Source organism: Hoplias malabaricus, chromosome X1 (genome assembly GCF_029633855.1).
Source record: "Hoplias malabaricus isolate fHopMal1 chromosome X1, fHopMal1.hap1, whole genome shotgun sequence".
NCBI lineage: Eukaryota > Metazoa > Chordata > Actinopteri > Characiformes > Erythrinidae > Hoplias > Hoplias malabaricus.
In genome coordinates this window covers 1452829-1462828 of record NC_089818.1, presented here as the reverse complement: position 1 = coordinate 1462828, position 10000 = coordinate 1452829, and the positions used below count along the sequence as shown (strand labels likewise).

General features: G+C 43.7%; 1 protein-coding gene across 2 annotated transcripts in view; it reads right to left on the bottom strand.

Annotated features, from left to right (window-relative positions):
• LOC136675388 (adenylate cyclase type 8-like) overlaps positions 1 to 10000 on the bottom strand; it is a 64690-nt gene that overhangs the window by 52303 nt on the left and 2387 nt on the right. The window lies entirely within an intron of this gene.

Here is a 10000-nt window from a genome sequence, read left to right as displayed (position 1 = left end):
ACACTAGAGAGAGTGCTGCAACCAGCTGCAATCATTAACCACTCAAACACATACACACACACACACGCACACACACACACACACACAAACAGAGGAGGGCAAACGAGTCCAGACATGTCTTTGCACCTGCTACTCCAAAAGACCCACAGGAATTTTGTGTTTGTGTGTGTGTGTGTGTGTGTGGGGGGGGGTTTGTGTGTGTGTGTGTGTGTGTGTGTGTGTGTGCGTGTGCATAAGATCCCTCCTGGGCTTAAAGAGAACAAATAGGCAAAAGATTGTGTCACTATCTCCATCTTGACACTGTTTCCTTTACAGTGATATTTAAATCCACACACACACACACACACACACACACACACACAAAGTCTCCCAAACTGGAGAAAGCTACAGTAAACATGGGACTCGATTACGCAACCACACCAAACCCGTCCCCATCAGATAAACAGCACTCACAGCTTTCGTCTTTGAGAGAGAAGAGAGAGTCAAGCTCCACTCTCTCCTCAGAACTGAACACATCCCCCGCAGACTGTGTGCGTCAGCAGCGATGATGCTGGATGCCATCAAATCCTCACATCTATGTTCCAATGTTTAGTATTAAAAGTTGCCAGGAGAGTCTCTTACTGCAGTAAAGAGGAACATACTCCTGATTAATGTCTGTTAGTTCAGAAGACTGTTGTCCACTGACATTTAGCCATTGGCCCACACAAGAAAATAATGTACATTTATCGTTCATGTGTGTGTGTGTGGGCATGTGGTCCTCTTAGGGACAGTCCCTCTATAACAACAGTTCATATTACATATTATAAACATTTATTCATTCATTCATTCATTATCTGTAACCGCTTATCCAGTTCAGGGTCCAGAGCCTACCTCGAATCATTGGGCGCAAGGCGGAAATACACCCTGGAGGGGGTGCCAGTCCTTCACAGGGCAACACAGACACATACACACAAATCTACAGACACTTTTGAGTCGTCAATCCACCTATCAACGTGTGTTTTTGGACCGTGGGAGGAAACTGGAGCACCCGGAGGAAACCCACGTGGACACAGGGAAAACACACCACACTCCTCACAGACAGTCACCCGGAGGAAACCCACGTGGACACAGGGAGAACACACCAACTCCTCACAGACAGTCACCCGGAGGAAACCCACGCAGACACAGAGAGAACACACCACACAGACAGTCACCCGGAGGAAACCCACACAGACGCAGGGAGAACACACCACACTCCTCACAGACAGTCACCCGGAGGAAACCCACGCAGACGCAGGGAGAACACACCACACTCCTCACAGACAGTCACCCGGAGGAAACCCACGCAGACACAGGGAGAACACACCACACTCCTCACAGACAGTCACCCGGAGGAAACCCACGCAGACACAGAGAGAACACACCACACTCCTCACAGACAGTCACCCGGAGCGGGACTCAAACCCACAACCTCCAGGTCCCTGGAGCTGTGTGACTGTGACACTACCTGCTGCACCACCGTGCCGCCTTATTACTAAACAGTTACATCCTTGTTTCTATGCTCAACTGTTTAAACTCCCGCAGCACTGCTGTGTCTGATCCACTCATAACACACACCCACAGACACTCACAAACCACCACCCGAGAGCGATCCATCGGCCAAACAATAGCTGCTCTGTGGTGGTCCTGTGGGTCCTCACCAAAGAAAACTAGTCTGAAAGGGACCAGAGCAGCAGAAGGACTACAGTCTGTAACTGGAGAACTACAAAGTGCTCCTGCTCTTAAACATAAAGCCAGTAAAGGTTTTTTGACCTATGCCAAAGAGGAACCACGTTTGGTTCCATAAGGAACTGTATTTGTTTAAGAGGCATGTGAGTGTGAAGGACATATTAAAATTGTAAATATCCATCGCTTGATCTTTAGCCACACCCAAGATTCTTTAATGTTTCTCTATGGAATCAAAAATGCTTCTTAACTTTCAAGGGATTTCAAAGTAAACAGATTTTATTCAGAGTCATTTTGAAGCGTTTCTATTGGTCCATTCTCATTAAATATCCACACAGTGTGAAGGACAGCAGCTATGTTCAAATGACGTAGTAAGCTAAACATCCACAAACACAGAGATACGTGTTCTTAATTGGACAGCGACAATATATATAAACACCTTCCTGTTGATTACCACTTTAAACATGTGTAAAAATGTAAAAGAAATTCCTCAACCTCAAATAATTCAACTTATAATGTCACAGGATAGAAGACCATCCACTGTGAGTTTATGCACAGATCCAATAATGGTTCCTCAAGGTTCTCCTATGGCCTCTGCTTCTAATCTGGGGTCTTGATGCGGTCCTGGGGGACTGCAAGAGGGCTATTATAAAAAATACCCCAGTGCCAACCTAAGCACATCTCTCTAGGAGTGGTGGTGGATGGAGGAGTTGCTCACACTTTGCTTTACATTAAACCAGAAGGGTTTGTGTTTATTACACTGTAGCAACTGCATCATCATCATCAGCAGCAGAAATTTTCTCATATTGGGAGATTTTGCATGTAAATACTACTACTACTACTAATACTAATAATAATAATAATAATAATAATAACTACTTACATAGACTTGCACAGCACCTTTCACCACTCTCAGAAAAACTCTCTCTGTGGTGGTATCCTCTAGGGAACATTACCTTACCTTTAACTATGGACCATACCTGTACCTCACTCTGTATTAACTGTGGATGTTAAAGTTGTGTTGATGTCATTGGCCGCATTTCCTCTCCAGGACTTTTATTGTGTTCTTTTATTCTCCACAGTTGTGTAATGAAAGATTACAGAGATCCCCCTCTCCTTCTGGAGAAGAGAATGTAATGAACCTTTAGGAAACACAACTGGACTCTAACACCACTGCTGCACCTTTAAAGATACACTACAGGGTTTAGTGATGGTCCTGTACTGTACTTTTATTCTGAGAGTGTACCATCAGTCATTTTACAAATCGTGAGGGGAAATGACGAAACAAATTAATCAATTTAAATAAATCTAATCCAGAGTGGTGATGGTGTTAGAACATTCAAATCAAATCAATACACTGCATCATTACAACTGATGATGTCACAAAGCAGCTTCACAGAGCTCCTGTAAAGACAAAGTTTTGACCCAGTGAGTGAGGCCAGGGGCGACAGTGGCACAGAGAAACTCCCTCAGAACCATCTCTGCTCAGTGTTTTATCTTGTGTCCTCCCTCATGGTTTTTCCACTGTGTCAGAATTATTTTAACTGAATGATGTATGTTTCACAAATCAATGATGGTTTCCTTCAGGTTTTCATTTTTTTATTATTATTATTTTTATCACTTCTACATAAGACTGAACTCTGAAGCAGTGAAATCCTGCTCTATGGCATTTCTCCAGAGAACCCTTTTTATGGAAAATACAACTTCCTAAAAGTCCACAGAACACAGCTCGTCTGTGTGTGACGACGATTGCAGAAGTGACTGATTAACCACGGCGCTCTTCCACACCGAGGAACACATTATTGATGAAGCTCTGACCACTGACCCATAACCAACATTTAATCACTTCCACCTTAAATTTAATCACTTCCAGCATTAATCCACGCCACGGGACGGCGGCGCAACAATGTCAGGAAACGATCAGCTCAAAAGACAAGTACAAAAATAGACTTTAAATTAGTTTAATGCTGCTAAGCGCTAACACTTTTAATAATTGCTCTTTGCTGGTCTTTGTGGGGAAAATCCCGCTGAGAGACGGACGCCTCGTTTCAGAAATGAACGGCACAATCATAGCGCGGAAATGAAATGCAAAAGTGCTTAATCTTAATTAAAGCAATGTTTTAAAGTGCTTGTGGTTAATGATGTTTTCTGAGGACGTAGCGGGCCGCACTGGGACCGCAGACAAAGGGAAGAACACGCAGTGGCTTTAGGAATAAATTTCAGGAACTTCTTTTGTCTGTCGCTGTGTTACTGAATTGTGCACGAAGCAAGAAATTACAATCATCTGAGACACTCTACAATAACTCATCGTTCATAAGGCTGTAGAAATCTAAATAATATTCCTATATCCTCTATTGATGTATGGTTTGTATCTGGTTTTGTGAATGGATTACGTAGGCGTCATGCAGCTGCATGAAACACAGAACGTCCAAGAATTTGTGGACACAACTTATACTAAGTTTTGTACACAGTTTACACAGTGACTACCATCACTGCTCAATGCCAAGTGTCAGTCAGAGGGGTATGAGCCCCCAGGCGTCGGGCTACGGAGCGTTAGAATTAGTCCCCTTTGCTGCAACACTGATGTCATGCAGCGTTCATATTTTTAATACCACACTGTTCAGGTGAAGAAACTAATAAATAGAATTATGTATGTATGTGTGTGTGTGTGTTCCTGAGAAATAGAGAGAGAGAGAGGTAAGAATGAAGACAGAACGGATACAGGCAGACGAGTGTGAGTCAGAGAACCCTTTCCCATATCGCCCTCCCACGCTGGCTATTTTTACAGTGTCTCTCTCTCTCTCTCTCACACACACACACACACACATTCACATAGGTATGATTTAATACCTCATTAAAGCAGCTCTTACACTAAGTGACTTTAGCTGATTTAAGCATTGTAAATGCAGTGGAGTGTGAAATGGGACGCTCTGCTCTGGAGCAGCTGCACATGAGCCTAAGTTCATCATGCCCAATGCCAGGTGTGGGCAAGAGTAGGCAAGTGTACAACCAAGATGACTAAACGTATATCCGATTCTGAGCTGCTCGAGAAGAGATTATTTCCTTGGTTTTTATGAGAATACATGTGGCTTTCCACTGAACTTACAGACGTTTTACCAGGATGTTGTTTGATATTACATTTAACATGCATTCTGTCCACAATTCTATTCAAACACACCATGTTTCTTTAAGCACACAGCTGATGGAAATGCACCCTATCTCCCATAATCCTCTTATGATAATTTGTTGTGTAAATTTAATTCACTACTGGAATGGCAACACGGCGACTGTCCCAGATTACAACATAAATCAGCTTCTAGCAAGTGGCAAGGAGCTGTGCTCTCTGCATTCTGAAGTGTTTTGAGGCGAGCTATGTAATAGCTGTGTTATACAGGTGTTATTGCTGTGTTATATGATCAACCTGAGACTGGGCTGGGACATTTGGCTCAACCGTCTGGTCTTTAATGACCTTTCTTCTCTGTCTCCTTCCATTATTTATCAGTGTTAATGTTGTCGTGGGGTGGAATTATCACCAAGTTAAAATACACTCTAAAAGGGACCAGACGCTGTAGTAAATGAACAGGTCAGAAGTTGACTGAGATCATCCTTGAGGTTTGAAATGATCAAATCTCACTGTGCTTCAAACACTGCATGTGTCTTCGTAATACCTAATACCTCACTGTACCAGTCCAACACTGCTCTAAACACTGTTCCAATTTAGCACTGCTCTAAAAACTGCACCAGTCCAACACTGCATCAGTCCAAAACTGCTCTAAACACTGCACCAGTCCAACACTGCATCAGTCCAACACTGCTCTAAACACTGCACCAGTCCAACACTGCATCAGTCCAACACTGCTCTAAACATTGCACCAGTCCAGCACTGCTCTAAACACTGTCCCAATTCAGCACTGCTCTAAACACTGCACCAGTCCAACACTGCATCAGTCCAACACTGCACCAGTCCAGCACTGCTCCAGTCCAGCACTGCTCTAAACACTGTCCCAATTCAGCACTGCTCTAAACACTGCACCGGTCAAACACTGCTTTAAACACTGTACCAATCCAACACTGCTCTAAACACTGCACCAGTCCAACAATGCACAAGTCCAAAACTGCTCTAAACACTGCATCAGTCCAACACTGCACCAGTCCAAAACTGCTCTAAACACTGTACCAGTCCAACACTGCTCTAAACACTGCACCAGTCCAAAACTGCTCTAAACACTGTACCAGTCCAACACTGCTCTAAACACTGCACCAGTCCAACACTGCTCTAAATATTGCACCAGTCCAAAACTGCTCTAAACACTGCACCATTCCAACACTGCTCTAAACACTGCACCATTCCAACACTGCTCTAAACACTGCACCAGTCCAACACTGCTCTAAACACTGCATCGGTCCAACACTGCTCTAAACACTGCACCAGTCCAGCACTGCTCTAAACACTGTCCCAATTCAGCACTGCTCTAAACACTGCACCGGTCAAACACTGCTTTAAACACTGTACCAATCCAACACTGCTCTAAACACTGCACCAGTCCAACACTGCTCTAAACACTGTACCAATTCAGCACTGCTCTAAACATTGCACTGGTCCAACACTGCTTTAAACACTGTACCAATCCAACACTGCTCTAAACACTGCACCAGTCCAACAATGCACCAGTCCAAAACTGCTCTAAACACTGCATCAGTCCAACACTGCACCAGTCCAAAACTGCCCTAAACACTGTACCACTCCAACACTGCTCTAAACACTGCACCAGTCCAACACTGCTGTAAACATTGCACCAGTCCAAAACTGCTCTAAACACTGCACCATTCCAACACTGCTCTAAACACTGCACCATTCCAACACTGCTCTAAACACTGCACCAGTCCAACACTGCTCTAAACACTGCATCAGTCCAACACTGCTCTAAACACTGAACTAGCCCAACACTGCTCTAAACACTGCACCAGTCCAACACTGTGCCACTGTGCAGCATTGACACCCTTTTTCTTCCTCTTCTCTTCATTGACACAATTTTTCTGTTGCTCTCTCTCTTTCTCTCTGTGCACTCGATAACTGTTTGTTTCTCTGGGATTCACACTGAATATACTTTGCATAATTCCATTACTTTGCCATCTTGTTCTCTGTGTGTGTGTGTGTGTGTCTATGCAAATATAGTAACAAATATGAATATAACATTAAAATAAAATGTGTTTAGATTTAGTGTGTGTGTTTATTTAGTAAAAATATGGGTGGACCATTATATATAAATATAGCGTACATTAACAACATGTGACAGTGATATATATGTATTTTTCTGTTAATAAAACAATAGATGTGTCCAACACTGCTCTAAAGACTATACCAGTCCAACACTGCTCTAAACACTGCATCAATCCAACACTGCTCTAAACACTGTCCTGATTCAGCACTGCTCTTAACACTGTACCATTCCAACACTGCTCTAAACACTGCACCAGTCCAACACTGCTCTAAACACTGTCCTGATTCAGCACTGCTCTAAACACTGCACCAGTCAAACACTGCTCTAAACACTGCACCATTCCAACACTGCTCTAAACACTGCACCAGTCCAACACTGCTCAAAAAAACTGTATCAGTCCAACACTGCTCTAAACACTGTCCTGATTCAGCACTGCTCTTAACACTGTACCAGCCCAACACTGCTCTAAACACTGCACCAGTCCAACATTGCTCTAAACACTGCACCAGTCCAACACTGCTCTAAACCCTGCACCATTCCAACACTGCTCTAAACACTGCACCAGTCCAACACTGCTCAAAAAAACTGTATCAGTCCAACACTGCTCTAAACACTGTCCTGATTCAGCACTGCTCTAAACACTGTACCATTCCGACACTGCTCTAAACACTGCACCAGTCCAACATTGCTCTAAACACTGCACCAGTCCAACACTGCTCTAAACCCTGCACCAGCCCAACACTGCTCTAAAGACTGTACCAGTCCAACACTGCTCTAAACACTGTCCTGATTCAGCACTGCTCTAAACACTGCACCAGCCCAACACTGCTCTCAACACTGTCCTGATTCAGCACTGCTCTAAACACTGTACCAGTCCAACACTGCTCTAAACACTGCACCAGTCCAACACTGCTGTAAACATTGCACCAGTCCAAAACTGCTCTAAACACTGCACCATTCCAACACTGCTCTAAACACTGCACCATTCCAACACTGCTCTAAACACTGCACCAGTCCAACACTGCTCTAAACACTGCATCAGTCCAACACTGCTCTAAACACTGAACTAGCCCAACACTGCTCTAAACACTGCACCAGTCCAACACTGTGCCACTGTGCAGCATTGACACCCTTTTTCTTCCTCTTCTCTTCATTGACACAATTTTTCTGTTGCTCTCTCTCTTTCTCTCTGTGCACTCGATAACTGTTTGTTTCTCTGGGATTCACACTGAATATACTTTGCATAATTCCATTACTTTGCCATCTTGTTCTGTGTGTGTGTGTGTGTGTGTCTATGCAAATATAGTAACAAATATGAATATAACATTAAAATAAAATGTGTTTAGATTTAGTGTGTGTGTTTATTTAGTAAAAATATGGGTGGACCATTATATATAAATATAGCATACATTAACAACATGTGACAGTGATATATATGTATTTTTCTGTTAATAAAACAATAGATGTGTCCAACACTGCTCTAAAGACTATACCAGTCCAACACTGCTCTAAACACTGCATCAATCCAACACTGCTCTAAACACTGTCCTGATTCAGCACTGCTCTTAACACTGTACCATTCCAACACTGCTCTAAACACTGCACCAGTCCAACACTGCTCTAAACACTGTCCTGATTCAGCACTGCTCTAAACACTGCACCAGTCAAACACTGCTCTAAACACTGCACCATTCCAACACTGCTCTAAACACTGCACCAGTCCAACACTGCTCAAAAAAACTGTATCAGTCCAACACTGCTCTAAACACTGTCCTGATTCAGCACTGCTCTTAACACTGTACCATTCCGACACTGCTCTAAACACTGCACCAGTCCAACATTGCTCTAAACACTGCACCAGTCCAACACTGCTCTAAACCCTGCACCAGCCCAACACTGCTCTAAAGACTGTACCAGTCCAACACTGCTCTAAACACTGTCCTGATTCAGCACTGCTCTAAACACTGCACCAGCCCAACACTGCTCTCAACACTGTCCTGATTCAGCACTGCTCTAAACACTGTACCAGTCCAACACTGCTCTAAACACTGTCCTGATTCAGCACTGCTCTAAACACTGCACCAGCCCAACACTGTCCTGATTCAGCACTGCTCTAAACACTGTACCAGTCCAACACTGCTCTAAACACTGTCCTGATTCAGCACTGCTCTAAACACTGCACCAGTCCAACACTGCTCTAAACACTGTCCTGATTCAGCACTGCTCTAAACACTGCACCAGTCCAACACTGCTCTCAACACTTTCCTGATTCAGCACTGCTCTAAACACTGCATCAGTCCAACACTGCTCTCAACACTGTCCTGATTCAGCACTGCTCTAAACACTGCACCAGTCCAACACTGCTCTCAACACTGTCCTGATTCAGCACTGCTCTAAACACTGCACCAGTCCAAAACTGCTCTAAACACTGTCCCAATTCAGCACTGCTCTAAACACTGCACCAGTCCAAAACTGCTCTAAACACTGCATCAGTCCAACACTGCTCTAAACACTGAACTAGCCCAACACTGCTCTAAACACTGCACCAGTCCAACACTGTGCCACTGTGCAGCATTGACACCCTTTTTCTTCCTCTTCTCTTCATTGACACAATTTTTCTGTTGCTCTCTCTCTTTCTCTCTGTGCACTCGATAACTGTTTGTTTCTCTGGGATTCACACTGAATATTCTTTGCATAATTCCATTACTTTGCCATCTTGTTCTGTGTGTGTGTGTGTGTGTGTGTCTATGCAAATATAGTAACAAATATGAATATAACATTAAAATAAAATGTGTTTAGATTTAGTGTGTGTGTTTATTTAGTAAAAATATGGGTGGACCATTATATATAAATATAGTGTACATTAACAACATGTGACAGTGATATATATGTATTTTTCTGTTAATAAAACAATAGATGTGTTTTGTGTTCTGTAACTGCTTCCCCCCGATCAGAGTCACAGTGGCTCCACAGCCAACCTGGACTCACCCCATACCACACTCCCAGCCACTCCCGCACAGCCCGGGGTCTTGGGTTCGAGCCGCATGATGGGTCAGTGTCTGTGAGGAGGTGGT